Source organism: Haematobia irritans, chromosome 2 (assembly GCF_050003625.1).
Source record: "Haematobia irritans isolate KBUSLIRL chromosome 2, ASM5000362v1, whole genome shotgun sequence".
Classification (NCBI taxonomy): Eukaryota; Metazoa; Arthropoda; class Insecta; order Diptera; family Muscidae; genus Haematobia; species Haematobia irritans.
The window spans coordinates 23,416,558-23,432,773 of NC_134398.1; the positions used below are offsets into that span (position 1 = coordinate 23,416,558).

The window sequence follows — 16,216 nt, forward strand, 5'->3', positions numbered from 1 at the left end:
CTCAACTAATACAAAAGTAATGATAGATTAAATATTTTCTAGTATTTTCAAAATGTTTGAAAACTCCTTCATATTAGCCATTATCAATATTAACAATTTGTTTTTGCTAATGTTCCCAATACGCATTAGTTGTATATGTGTTAAGTAACTTATGCTTGACTTCTTCCGATGTCTTCTTCAGGGTTTATGTTAAGAATTGAGTGCATCTGCATTAGTGTGCTTTAAGTCTAAGTGAGAGGAGTATGCTTATTCTGAGAATGGGTGCTTGTGCATTTTACTGTGCTTGTATAAGTGCCTTTGATCTCAATTGTGTTTCTGGTGCTGCCATTGCAAATACATAAACTTAATTGTGAGTTAAATCTTAGGATTGTCTTCTATCTACCCGAATAGAGGGAGAAAGAGAGTAACAAAACAAAAAGAGCATGAATTCGAGAGATATTCTTTTTTACATTACGCATATGTACACACATACCGACGACTATAAATAAGGTGTTAATGTGCTGCAGTGAACTTAATTCTAGGATAATGGTATTTTAAGGTAAGGCAAGGTAATAACATAAGACACAACCATATTTAAGATGATGTTAGATGGTAAAAGTAGAAATAGATTGCAAAATTTAAAGAGTGCTTAGAAAGTGCCTTAGTGTTTATGGTGTTTACCCAGGTTTCTAAATATATATATAAATAATTATAAATACGGAGCTTAAATATTAAAATGTGCTTAAAATTTAAGGTGATTATATATTAAAATAAAGTGAAATAATTAATCAGGGAGGGTGGAAATGAAACTTATGTAGTTTTATATAAACATTTATACATAATTTAAAAACATAAAAATTCAAAAGAAATTTAATAAAATAATAAACCAATTAATAATTTTAGTAATTAAAAATTAAAATATATGTATATGTATTTAGTAATGTCTAAAGTTTTAAAAAATATTATACAATTATATAATTGTACTGGAGAAAAAAAAATTACATATTCTCCTTAGTTATATGAAAAATCAAAAACTACTTTAAAAAATTTGCAGCATTATTACCCTTTTTTTGTATAAATGTATATATTAATACTAAAAAAACTTTAAAATAGTTTTCTGTTTTCAATTATGTTTATATTGATTTATTCGTGAAAATTAAATATAATTATAGTCAATCATAAATATATGCTTCGATTGTTGTGTTGTCTATATTATGTGAAACAAAAAAAATGTAAATAAATAAAAATGGTATGATTTTTGTGCGTTTTGTACCTATGACTTTGGCTAGCAAAGTATCATATTTTTTTAACTACTTTTTATTTATTGAAGTAAAGCACATACACACACTCAAAAAAAGTTTACTTGGATCCAAAGTTGTTGACTTTCCCTTAAGGATTTTGGTATTGATTCCGAGCTAAAGAGGCGGCTTCTTTAAAATAAAGAAATTTTTTAGCGACCTATCTGGCTTTAAATCTAGGACGAAAATCGAAAATCTAATACGAAAATCTTCTTTTGCTTTAGTTTATATTGAACTTATGTGTACGGTCATTGAACTTTACACCCACGTTTAGTTGATAAAATTTTTGAGACATACTTTTAAAAAGTAAGATTGCATTAAGCTGTGGAAAATTTCGATAAAATTAATATAATTTAACTATTAGCAAATAAATTTTTTCCAATAAAAATAAGTTCAATTTAGAGTTAGCTTAACTACGCAAAATTTTTTTCTGTGTACAAACAAATGCCAGTTTAAACATCTAAATTATAACCGATACTTCAAAGCAAAAAATGTTTTCTTAATTCCAAAAAAAAAACTTTGAACCAAAGCCGCTAAATCCTCAAAATAAGTCTTAGCTTATATTTGAAGCGTTTTTATCTTAAATCTAAAGTTTCAATATTTCATTTAATTTAAGGACAATTTCGAATAATCAAAAATGTCTTTCTTTACTTTAAGGAAAATTAGCCGTAGTTCAACGACATTCGACTTTAACGGAGGAACGCAAATTAAAAAATTTGTGTCCTAAATTTAATGAAAAAAATTTTTAAGCAACGAGTATAAACTTTATTTTAAGGAAAATTTAATTATTTTTAAAGAAATTTGTCTTTAATATTTTGTAAATTTCGCATACTAAAATTTAGGTTGCAAAATCTTTAATATCACTTAAAAATTTTTCTCAGTGCAGGAGATGGGTGATGAAAAGATCATGCGATGCAAGCAAATGCAAATGTTGTTAAAAATGGACCGGTATGAACCACATTCAACATTTCGATCCTCACGAAATGATTTCACAATAGCAGAAACATTACTCAGCCAAACGGAATTAATTATAAATTAGCCTTGGATGCCAAATAAATGCTGTGGAATAAGAAGGTTTTTTTTTATATGTAGAGGATTCGATGTACTTCTTTAAGCCCTTTAATGTCCCCAATTTGGGGAAATCCCCAATTCTGGCAACGCTGCCGGCGGAATCGGTGTTACCATATGAAGGAAGCCATTGCTCACAAGGGACCGACTTTGTTAAATAGGATAAAAATTTTGTTCCATTAGGCCACACACATCGATAGTGACTCCCCAGAGGCTCAGGGAACTTGCACAGAAAAAAATATTGTATTCAGACCAACCATTTCTTGTCCTTAAGATATGAATGCGAATTTGCTTAGCTTTGAGGACGATTTCTATGATTTTTTTCCTTGCTCAAAAGTCGATAAACTTTTCAATCAAGTCGTTTTGACATTAAAATTAAATGATTCGGCTTAAAAATGGGTATTTTTTCATGAAAGATTTTTTTGGCCAAAGTTAACCTAATTCTGGAAAATTCTTCAAAATCAATAAAATCGTCTTTAAATTGTTCGATTATTGTATCTTGACTACAAAAGCAAAAAAGCGTTCAAAAATAGCAGATGTCTTTAAACACTGTGTTTTAAAGGAGCATTTTATTTGAAACATAATATAATTTCTACTTGAAGTTGACTCTGACTTTGGAAATCGGATAGTACAAAAAAATAAAACAAATTCAAATTTGTTTACGTATTTTTTTTCCTGTACACTGAATTCCAATTTTTAAGAAAATTGTGTTTTGAAAGTGTCCTTATGTCAATTTTAGACCTCTTTGACTCGAAATCAATACCAAAATCCTTAGTGTAAAGACAAAATCTTTAGAACCCGACAAACCTGTTTTTTTTTGCGTGTGATTGCCAGGCTCATACAAAGGATTTATATGAGCCTGCCCATCACTAAAGATTTTGTCTTTACGACTTGGCATCAAGTAATAAAATTATCTAACCTTGACCATTGCGCACAAATTTTGTTAAGAAAGGCTTCTGAACATCAGCTGCCAAACGTTGTGCCTACACAGAAAAAAAATTCGCAAAAAAATGTCCAATTAAAGTCTTAATTGGATAAATAATAGTTTCCAAAAATATTCAATTAAAAATTTAATTGATTCAACACATTTTTAATTGAAATAAAAATCAATCACAACAATTAATAGTATTAATTAAATTTTAATTGATTTTAATTATTTTTTTAATTGATTTTATACCCTCCACCATAGGATGGGGGGTATATTAACTTTGTCATTCCGTTTGTAACACACCGAAATATTGTTCTAAGACCCCACAAAGTATATATATTCTGGGTCGTGGTGAAATTTTGAGTCGATCTGACGGATATGTCCGTCCGTCTGTTGAAATCACTCTAACTTCCGAACGAAACAAGCTATCGACTTGAAACTTGGCACAAGTAGTTGTTATTGATGTAGGTCGGATGGTATTGCAAATGGGCCATATCGGTCCACTTTTACGTATAGCCCCCATATAAACGGACCCCCAAATTTTGCTTGCGAGGCCTCTAAGAGAAGCAAATTTCATCCGATCCGGCTGAAATTTGGTACATGGCTCTAACAACCATGCAAAAATTGGTCCACATATAATTATATATAGCCCCCATATAAACCGATCCCCCGATTTGGCTTGCGGAGCCTCTAAGAGAAGCAAATTTCATCCGATCCGGCTGAAATTTGGTACATGGTGTTAGTATATGGTCTCCAACAACCATGCAAAAATTGGTCCACATCGGTCCATAATTATATATAGCCCCCATATAAACCGATCACCAGATTTGACCTCCGGAGCCTCTTGGAAGACCAAAATTCATCTGATTCAGTTGAAATTTGGTACGTGATGTTAATATATGGCCTCGAACACCCATGCAAAAATTGGTCGAAATCGGTCCATAATTATATATAGCCCCCATATAAACCGATCCCCAGATTTGACCTCCGGAGCATCTTGGAAGAGCAAAATTCTTCCCATTCGGTTGAAATTTGGTACGTGATGTTAGTATATGGTATCCAACAACCATGCAGGAATTGGTTCCTATCTGTCCATAATTATATATAGCTTCCATATAAACCGATCGCCAGATTTGACTTTTTTTTGGAGAAGCAAAATTCATCCCATCTGGTTGAAATTTGGTACGTGGTGGTAGTATATGATATTTAACAACCATGCCAAAAGTGGTCCATATCAGTCCATAATAATTTATAGCCCCCATATAAACCGATCCCGAGATTTGGTTTTGGAGCCTCTTGGAGGAGCAAATTTCATCCGAGTGAGTTGAAATTAGTGGATGACAGTCTTTCGTAGAAGTTTCTACGCAATCCATGGTGGAGGGTACATAAGATTCGGCCTGGCCGAACTTACGGCCGTATATACTTGTTTTAATTGACATTCAATTAATTTTTTATTGATACTATCATTTCTGTGATTGAAGGCATTTTAATTAAAAAATTAACTGGATAGGTCAAGTTCGTGTTTGAATCACAAAAATACTTTTTTTTGTGTATATAGAAACATGAGCTTCTATGAGAGAGGCATAATGAAATTAAAATGCCAAAAAGTTAAACAGAACTGCCTAAATCGGATCATTCTAATTATGGATAAATAATCAAAGTTAATCCACCATGTTCTGATATTCGAAATCGCAAATCGTTTGACGATATTTCTTTAGCCCTAAAACCTATTGTCTTAAAATTTAGCATACAGTTCTCTTTTGGTTCATACTAAAAATGAATTGAAGTCCTTGAGTATCACAATTTTTTTTTTGTTATAAGAAAAATAATATCTTGCGATTTGCGTATCCGAATATCGGAACATGTGGGAATATCACAGTAAAGCTTTAATTACTAAGACATGTGGCAACTGCCCTCTATTTTAATATTTGGAAAAAACTGTATACTTGGAAAAACATTTTCCAATTTTGCACGAATCAAATCCTTATAAACCAATATTAACACCTAGTAATTAATTAAGGCTCATATTTTTTATTTAATCATTTAAATTTTTCCATCAATAGCAGTTTCAGAATCCATACTACCATTCAAAGTAAACATTTGCTACGCTCAGGACAATTGATGGAAAAAAAACAATCCGTTTACACTTTGCTAGCTGTTTATCATTTTATGCAGGTAACTATATTTCAAGCTTAAAATAAATATGATTTATATAAATACTTATGGCAATAACATGTTGTGTTTTTTCATATTATTAAGTCTTTTTTTGTAATACTTGCATATGTGTGTGTTTTATAAAATTAACTGTGATATTTATTTATATGCTGAATTTCTATATCGAAAGAAAAACAATAAACAAACGAAAATTTGTACAATTGTATTTTAGTACGATTGGGAGCGTTGAACGGATTTAAATTTATACACCTGCTGCCACAATTGGTAAAAAAATATATCTAGTGTATATGTATATGCAATAAGGAAATTTTATTAAATAAATATATGTATTTATGTTGTATGTTAGTCTTTAATCAAATCGATGTATGTGTAAATTGGTTTAATCGAAGCAAATAATTTATGCAAATCTCTTTGGAGATTTTAAATTAATAAAATACATAAATTCATATTAAAAGTGCAGCGAAACAAAAAAAAAAAAACTAAATTGATGGACATTATCATCGCAAAAGTGTTACATATAATTTACAATTATATTCATATAAATATATCTGTATTATTTGATTTTATATTATATATTTAACATATTGAGTGAATGTGTTTAATCAAACACAATATACAATAAATTTCACATGAAGCTAAGATTTCACTGTGGAATGAGATATATGGAATTTCCGAGAAAGGGCAGAAAAAGTCTTATACACAATAAAAAAGTGGCCTATCTTTTTACAAAAATTCTATTTACCCCCATTTTCAGGAAGCTCCGTTAGTACTACGTTAGCTAACGAACTTTTAAACCGTACTATGGACATGTCTGTCATCTTGTCAATATATTTCATATGCCAGTTAGGAACTTATCTGCTAAAAATTTTTCAGTTAAAGTTAACCGGAGAGAAGATATTTCGATTTTACTTTCTGCTAACTGGGAGTTAAAGTCTAACGGAGATACATGAAAATGGCCATTAAATGCATAAAAATTAAATAGAGATTTTATATACTCTCAGTTCAGAGCACTAATCGGGTTTACCAATTATAGAAATTTTTCTTTGCATACTCTCAGGCGTTATATGTTTCCGCTTGATTAATACTAAGGTATAAAGCTCGATATGCTCCTATAGCGAAATTTTCGCAACTCATAAAATATGAATAATTATTTTTTATATCGACAATTTCTCTACTTGTTATTGACAGTTCAGAGCACTAAGCGGGTTTGCCAATTGTAGACATTTTTCTTTGCATACTAAAGGGTGATACGGTCAAAATTTGGTCAATATAAACTTGACGTATTTCTTTCAATTTTGCATTTAAAAAACCTGAACACCCCTCATTTTAAGGTGTGTAGAATGTTGCTCCTATTTTGATTTTGGAATTCACTCTTCAGTTGTCAAAATGCCGTCCAAGCAAGAAGAGCAGTGTATCAAGCTGCTCGCTAAAAAATCGCTAAAAGTTGTCAAATCAACCGTTACAAATGTAATTAAAGTCTTTGGGGAACGTTTGTCGACAGCCAGGAAGTCTGGATCGGGGGTAAATCGAAAACCGGAAGCCGCTGAGACGACAAAGAGAGTTGCCGGTAGTTTCAAGCGAAACCCTAACCTCTCTCCGAGATGCCGCAAATAAGCTGGGTGTATCGTCTACAAGAAGGTAGTGACTCCAAATCGCGATGATAAACAAAAGACGACGGCCAAAGCGCGATCCCGGAGGCTGTACACGACGATGCTGACGAAGTTTGACTGCGTGGTAATGGACGACGAAACCTACGTCAAAGCCGACTACAAGCAGCTTCCGGGACAGGAGTTTTATACGGCAAAAGGAAGGGGAAAGGTAGCAGATATTTTCAAGCACTTAAAAACCTGTCAAAGTTCGCAAAGAAATATCTGTTTTGGCAAGCCATCTGTACCTGTGGCTTGAAAAGCAGCATTTTCAAAGCTTCCGAGACTGTCAACCTAGAAATTTATGTGAAAGAGTGTTTGAATAAACGTCTGCTGCCTTTCCTGAAGAAACACGATTGTTCCGTACTGTTTTGGCCGGATTTGGCATCTTGCCATTACGGTAAAAAGGCCATGGAGTGGTACGCCGCCAACAACGTGCAGGTGGTTCCCAAGGACAAGAACCCTCCCAACACGCCAGAGCTCCGCCCAATTGAGAAATACTGGGCTTTTGTCAAGCGGAACCTAAAGAAGACCAAAAAAAACTGCTAAGGACGAACAGCAGTTCAAGGCAAACTGGCTTTCTGCGGCGAAGAAGGTGGACAAGGTGGCTGTACAAAATCTGATGGCAGGTGTCAAGCGTGAGGCCCGGCAATTCGGATTTGGAAAAGCGAAAGCCTAACTGAATATTTTTCCTGAATTTTATACTAATTGAACTTGAAAAAGAAATTTAATTTGATTTTTTAAATAAACGATTTCACCGATTTACACGCGTTTTCCCTTGACCAAATTTTGACCGTATCACCCTTTATCAGACATTATATGTTTCCGCTTGAAAATACTATGGTATAATGCTCGATATGCTCTTGTAAAAAATTTTTAGAAGTCCCTGACTGGGTACAAATTTCAGTCGAATGAATAGTTGATTGTCCAGATAAGCTCATAAATGGATTTACATCAAGTTCCTAAAAAACAATTTGACATTTAAAAGCTACAACGATAACATAGGCGTAAGGCATGCAACTTTTCCTATAACACTTCAAAATAGTGAATATACCCGGGTTATATTTTTAGGGGCGATGGATTCGAATTTAAAAGTCCCTCATTCATTCGAATGAAGAGATGATAGTCACGAGACCTGCTTGGCTGGATAATCTCAACAATGGGTTTACTTCAAATTTTCAAAAAAAAAACATTTCACACTAGAATATCACAACGGTACCACGGACGTACGTTATGAGAAATTTTCTATTAGATTCCAAAAAAGCGCATATACCCGAAGCATATTTTTAGGGGCAAACATAGGAAGACATTGGATACGAATTTAAAAGTTAGTAATTTCATTCGAATGAAGAGGGGATTTCCATGAAGGTCTGCTTTGCCGGATAACTTAAATTCCATATTTAATTCTTATTATTTGGATGGACAAGTGGAAGGCCCGCAGCTAATATTTAAAAAAAATTAAATATTGTTCTCCCAATGCAAATAGATAGAGTGCGAGGCCGATTCTCAATAAAAATATACATATATGTACCTCCAATAACTAAAATGATATATGTCCCATATAAATTTAGCTTAGAATGAAGAACTTTTAATAAAAACAAAAACCCTATTATTTTTGAGTATAAATTGTACTTATGTGTGGTATAATTAAAGATTTTATAAAAAAAAATCTATGTATAGATAAAATAATTTGCTGATTCTCTTAAATTTTTAAATTGTTTCACTGTACTTTTAATAAAAACCTAGAAGTCATATACAATTCTTAGTATTTTTACTTAAAATAAAATTTAATAATAATTAAAATATCCATACCATGCAATAGTTTTTATTCTTAAAAAATCAAAAAAAAAAATTTTATCAGTCATGCAAGAAGAAGTTTTTTTTAAAAAAATTGACAAAAATTTAGGTTTTTGTCATACAACTAATTAGTGCATATGGATTGTATATGGGGGGTAATATTCAGTTTCATTTAAAACCAAAAAATCTTATATCTATATATGGTGCTTGCAAAAAAGTAGCACAAAAAATGGTTTTAAATTTTAAAACAAATAATATAGTGTAGTTATGGTGCATTTTATATTTATATCATGAACAAAAAAACATAATTAACATATTTGTCCATTTATATGGTGACAAAAGCAATTGTAATTGAAAAATGCATTTGTCATGTATGTCTATGACAATACCAAAAAATTGATATATTTGTGCAAAAACAAAAAAATCATTAATACCAAAAAAACAACCTTAAATTAGTTATATTGGTTTTCCTTGGTTTTTGTTTCGACTAAAACGCTAAAGGTGTGACCAAAAAATATGCAAATATCAGGTGCCAATTTCATTTCTATGTTTTTAGTTGCCGTGATTTTCGTTTTGTGCATTACACTTATTTTAAATAGAATTCAATCAACGAAAAATATTAAAATTCAAATAAACTTTGAAAAAATAAATATATGTGAATCAGGGCTTGTGTCTAGCAGAGATTTCGTTATTTTGTTTTTTTCTTTGTCCAAAAAATAAATTAAATAAAAATAAAAACAAATATTGTATAGAAATTGAATCAAAATAAAGTTAAAAAAAAAAAAACATTTTACGAAAATTATTTCAATGAAACAGAATTTCAATGTGCCAACTATTTTTACCAGTGAATATTATAATAAATTGATTGTTAAATAAACTTTAAATAAAATAATAATTTCAATTGAAAATATTTATATAATTCGTTTTTATACAAACAATTTAATTTTTAGGGATTTAAAAAATGATTTTATATATGATATTATTGACATTTCTGATATTTATTTGCCATAAATGTTTCTTTTACATCAAAATAATGTTTGTTTTACATCAAAATAATTTCATATCATTTTCCTGATATTATAACTTATTTGTATAAATACAAATTTTGAAGAAACCAAAAAATTATAATAATAAATAAATAAATTCATTAAAAAATGTTCAAATTCAAGGCTTTTACAAAAAAAATAAAATTTGCTAGAAAAACTATTTTTTAAATTAAAATATTTAACGTCTAGGAAAAAAACAAAAAAATTTGGTTAGTAAATAAACTAAAAACGGATTAAAACAAAAATTTACTTAAAATTTTATGTAAAAACACATAATTGTTGTTTATCTATCAAAAATATTATAAAAACTTATATTAATACAATTAAAAAGAATAGAACTACTAAAGAACTAAAAAAAATAAAATAAAATAATTTTTGGCATAAAACAAACCATAATAATAAATAGAAAAATGTTCAAGTTGCAGGCTTGCCAAGCAAAATTAAATTTGCTAGCAAAATTGTAGCTTTTAAATAAAATATTTAATTCCGAAGACAAATTAAAATACGAAATGATAAAAATATAAATAAATTTTTATGTAAAAAGAAACAATTTTTTTATATTAATACAATTAAAAAGAAAAAAACTACTAAAGAACTAAAATAAAATAAAATAAAATAGTATTTGGCGTACAACAATAATAAATAACAAGTATATACGGCCGTAAGTTCGGCCACGCCGAATCTTATGTACCCTCCACCATGGATTGCATAGAAACTTGTACTAAAGACTGTCATCCCCAATCGAATTACTTGGGTTGCGGTAACACTTGCCGATGGCAAGGTATCTTAAAACTTCTTAACACCGTTTTCACAATCGTAAGTTAGTCCATACAGGGTATATATTAAACAAAAAAAGGCCGATTACGTAAATAATTAAGTTTTACAACATTTTCTATAGAAATAAAATTTTGTCAAAATTTTCTATAGAAATAAAATCTTGACAAAATTTTTTATAGTAAAGTTTGACAAAATTTTTTATAGAAATAAAATTTTAACAAAATGTTCTATAGTAATAAAATTTTGACAAAATTTTCTATAGTAATAAAATTTTGACAATATTTTCTATAGTAATAATATTTTGACAAAATGTTCTATATTAATAAAATTTTGACAAAATTTTCTATAAAAATAAAATTTTCTTAACACCGTGTTCTCAATTGTAAGTTAGTCCATACGGGGTATATATTAAACAAAAAAAGGACGATTAAATACGTAAATAATTCATTTTGACAAAATTTTCTATAGAAATACAATTTTGACAAAATTTTCTATAGAAATAAAATTTTGACAAAATTTTCTATAGAAATAAAATTTGTACAAAACATTCTATAGAAATAAAATTTTGACAAAATTTTCTATAGCAATAAAATTTGACAAAATTTTCTATAGAAATAAAATGTTCACAAAATTTCCTATAGAAATAAAATCTTGACAAAATTTTTTATAGTAATAAAATTTTGATTAAATTTTTTATAGAAATAAAATTTTGACAAAATTTTCTACAGAAATAAAATCTTGACAAAATTTTTGTATAGTAATAAAATTTTGACTAAATTTTCTATAGAAATAAAATCTAGACAAAATTTTGTATAGTAATAAAAATTTGACAAAATTTTCTATAGAAATAAAATTTTGAAAAAATTTTCTATAGAAATAAAATTTTGACAAAATTTTCTATAGTAATAAAATTTTGACAAAATTTTCTATAGAAATAAAATTTTGACAAAATTTTGTATAGTAATAAAATTTTGACAAAATTTTCTATAGTAAGAAAATTTTAAGAAAATTTTCTATAGTAAAAAAATTTTGACAAAATTTTCCATAGAAATAAAATTTTGACAAAATTTTGTATAGTAATAAAATTTTGACAAAATTTTCTATAGTAAAAAAATTGTGACAAAATTTTCTATAGTAAAAAAATTGTGACAAAATTTTCTATAGTAATAAAATTTTGACAAAATTTTGTATAGTAATAAAATTTTGACAAAATTTTCTATAGTATGAAAATTTTAAGAAAATTTTCTATAGTAAAAAACTTTTGGCAAAATTTTCCATAGAAATAACATTTTGACAAAATTTTGTATAGTAATAAAATTTTGACAACATTTTCTATAGTAAGAAAATTTTCTATAGTAAAAAAATTTTGACAAAATTTTCTATAGTAATAAAATTTTGACAAAATTTTCTATAGTATAAAAATTTTGACAAAATTCTCTATAGTAATAAAATTTTGACAAAATTTTCTATAGAAATAAAATTTTGGTAGATTATTTTTAGGGATCGGCTATATATAACTATAGACCGATATGGACCAATTTTGGTATGGTTGTTTGCGGTCATATACTAGCGCAATGTACAAAATTTCAACACGTACCAAATTTCAACAGGGTCGGATAAATTTTACTTCTCCAATAGCTCTGGAGGTCAAATCTGGGAATCGGTTTAAATGGCGGTTATATATAATTAATTCGGGTATGGACCAATGTTTGTTTGGTTGTTAGAGACCATATACTAACACCACATACCAAATTTCAACCGGATTGCGTGAATTTTTCTCTTCCAGGGGGCTCCGGGGGGACAAATCTGGGGATCGGTTTATATGGGAGCTATACGTAAAAGTGGTCCGATGTGGTCCATTTGCAATACCATCCGACCTACATCACTAACAACTACTTGTGCCAAGTTAGCGTGATTTTAACAGACGGACGGACGGACGGACATGCTTAGATCGACTCAGAATTTCACCACGACCCAGAATATATATATATATATATATATATATATATATATATATATATATATATATATATATATATATATATATATATATATATATATATATATATATATATATATATATATATATATATATATATATATATATATATATATATATATATATATATATATATATATATATATATATATATATATATATATATATATATATATATATATATATATATATATATATATATATATATATATATATATATATATATATATATATATATATATATATATATATATATATATATATATATATATATATATATATATATATATATATATATATATATATATATATATATATATATATATATATATATATATATATATATATATATATATATATATATATATATATATATATAATTTATGGGGTCGTAGAGCAATATTTCGATGTGTTACAAAGGGAATGACAAAGTTAATATACCCCCCATCCTATGGTGGATGGTATAAAAAATGTTCATGTTCAAGGCTTGCCCAGAAAAATTAAATTTGCTAGGAAAACTATAGTTTTTAAGGAAAAAAATTAATTCCGACGACATCAAGTGTTTTTCGTCGGAATTAAATATTTTTTTTTTTAACTATAGTTTTCTTAGCAAATTAAATTTTTCTGGGCAAGCCTTGAACTTGAATTTTTTTTATTAAATTTTATTTAAATTAAAATAGAAAATAAACTAAGAAATGATAAAAATATAGACATAAATTTTTATGTAAAAAGAAACAATTTTTTTATCTATCAAACATAATTAAAAAAATCTAAAACTCGTAAAAAAAAATGAAAAAAATAAATAAAAATGGCACAGAAAAATTAAATGTGCTTGTAAATTTTTTTTTTGTTTAATTAAAATATTTAATTCCGATGACAAACACTTGAAATTTAAATAGTAAACAAAAGTATACTTAAAATTGTATGTAAAAAATAAACAATTTTTGTTTTTCTATCAAAAAATATATAAAAAACTTATATCAATACAATTTAGAAAAGCTAAAAATCGTAAAAAAAATTTAAAAATGGCACAGAAAAATTAAATTTGTTTGGTAAACTTTTTTTTAAACTAAAATGTTTAACTCCGACGTCCAAAACTTGAAATTAAAATAGTAAAAAAAGTATACTTAAAATTGTATATAAAAATAAACAATTTTTGTTTTTCTATCGAAAAAATTATAAAAAAACAATACAATTAAAAAAAGCTGAAAATCGTTAAAAAAAATTAAAAATGGCACAGAACAATTAAATTTGTTTGGTAAACTATTTTTTTAAATTAAAATATTTAATTTCGACGTCCAAAACTTGAAATTTAAAAAGTAAAAAAAAATATACTTAAGACTTTATATAAAAATAAACAATTTTTGTTTTTCTATCAAAAAATATATCAAAAAAAACTTATATCAATACAATTAAAGAAGTTAAAAAAAGTAGTTTTTAGCATAAAACTAAAAATTTTTGGTAATAATATATATTTTGTGAAAACTAATATTTTAAAAACAAAAAAATATATTTTAATTAAACAATTTAAATGTTTAAATGCTGTTTAGTATTTTCATTTAATATATGTAAATATATAATGACATCAAAAATTCAATTGTCAATTTTATTTGGCTATCTAATTTCCTTCTTTTAGCATGTAGCTTCCGCTGTTCAACATGGGAAAGGAAAATAGAAAAAAAAAGAAAACACTTTGCGATATTCACAAAAATATTGTATATGCATAATTTATCCAAAAATATTTGTTGCTGCTGGGAATTTTCGTTTTTATTTGCAACGAATCAAAATTCAAAAAATTGATTAATATTTATTTTGTTTAGAATATATACCATTAGTAAAGTTAACTAAAATAGGTATGTGATTAACATATATATATAAAAAATATAAACTAGTAAAATTAAAAATATAAAAAATATATCTAATAAAATAGTTTTAGATAATTAATTTAATTAAAAAAAAATAACGTTTGTGGTAAAAATAATTAAGTGGATTTTTATTAATTTTTTTATTTGCAAAATAAGGAAGGAGAGTCTAAACCGACTTTATCATACTCTGCACCACATTGTAGACCAACATGATCGCCCCAATAAGAACCGGTTCAAATTTATTAAGAGCTATATCAATATATGGGCTTATTCCGGCAAGTTTGGGCACACATAGTATGCAATCTTAAACTCTGTAAATTTTTATGAAAAAGCTAGATGAATCCGGAAGATGGACCGATATTTAAATTAAAAAAACATATGATATGATTTCAACCATATTTTACATATTTAAAGAAAATTTTGTAGCAACCTATTGTTCCATCATGTCGATGCAATTGAATCTTATAGCCACTCTTTGATTAACCCTTTCACTACCGAAATAAACCTAATGTTAAAAACTTTAATTTTTCTTCTGTTTTTACTTGTACTAACAGCATGTAGAACAAACAAAAAGTGTCATTTTGAAAACCTACCTCAATTACTTCAAGAGTTATATGAGCTTGTTCTGAAAACTTGATTCTTGAATTGTGACCAAATGGCCTTATGAAAATAAGCGCTATTTGGCCTATAATATCTTTCAAAGTGTGAGAACAAAATACAAAAAAGAACCCGAAAAAATATCAGCTATAGTTTTTGTATGAATGTCCATTTACTAGAAACATACAGTAGACAAATTATCTCAAAATTTCGTATTTTTCATTTATTGCTAAAGAAGTTTATAAAAATGTATTTTAGACCTCATCAATATGGAAAATATTTATAGCTTATTTATATTAAAGCCTCCACTTTAAAATAACATCGAGAAATAAATCGAAACTAAGTGGGAAAATAGAATTTGGTATCTTTTTCGAATGTCCTTCTAAGCACAGAAAAAAATTTCACGAACATTTTTCCAATTAAAATTTTAATTGAGTTTTAAAAACTATTCAATTAAAAATTTAATTGATTCAACAAATTTTTTAATTGAAACAAAAATCAATCACAAAAATTAATAGTATCAATTAATTTTTTAATTGGATCAATTAATTTTTTTATTGATACTATCATTTCTGTGATTGAAGACATTTCAATTAAAAAATTAATTGGATCAATCAATTTCGTGATTGAACCAGAAAAAATTTTTTTTGGTGTGAGTGGACATCGGTAGTGAAAGGGTTAATATGACATAAACATACGAACGTGATGAAATCGTGGCCCAAAACACAATGTTGAAGACAAAATATGCCAGTTTTACTGAATTTCGACTACATGTATTTATAAAACGATTTGAACCAAATTTGGTAGAAATAGGTTGAATGTCAATGTCCATCTTTCTCCTAAATTATAATACAACAGATTGGTGCAGAGTATACTAAAAAAAATATTTTCGATATATATTTTTTTATAAAATTATATATCTTATAAAAAATATTTAAAAAATTCTTCTTTTTTGTTTTGTAAAAAAAAATAAATAAATAAAGGCATTGAAAACTTAATTTTTAAAAATAAAATTTTGAACATAAAATTTTGAACATTCCA

General features: G+C 27.2%; 1 protein-coding gene across 1 annotated transcript in view; it reads right to left on the bottom strand.

Annotated features, from left to right (window-relative positions):
- Positions 1–16,216, bottom strand: part of Lar (tyrosine-protein phosphatase Lar) — a gene marked incomplete in the record, with an annotated part of 1,210,349 nt that overhangs the window by 30,660 nt on the left and 1,163,473 nt on the right.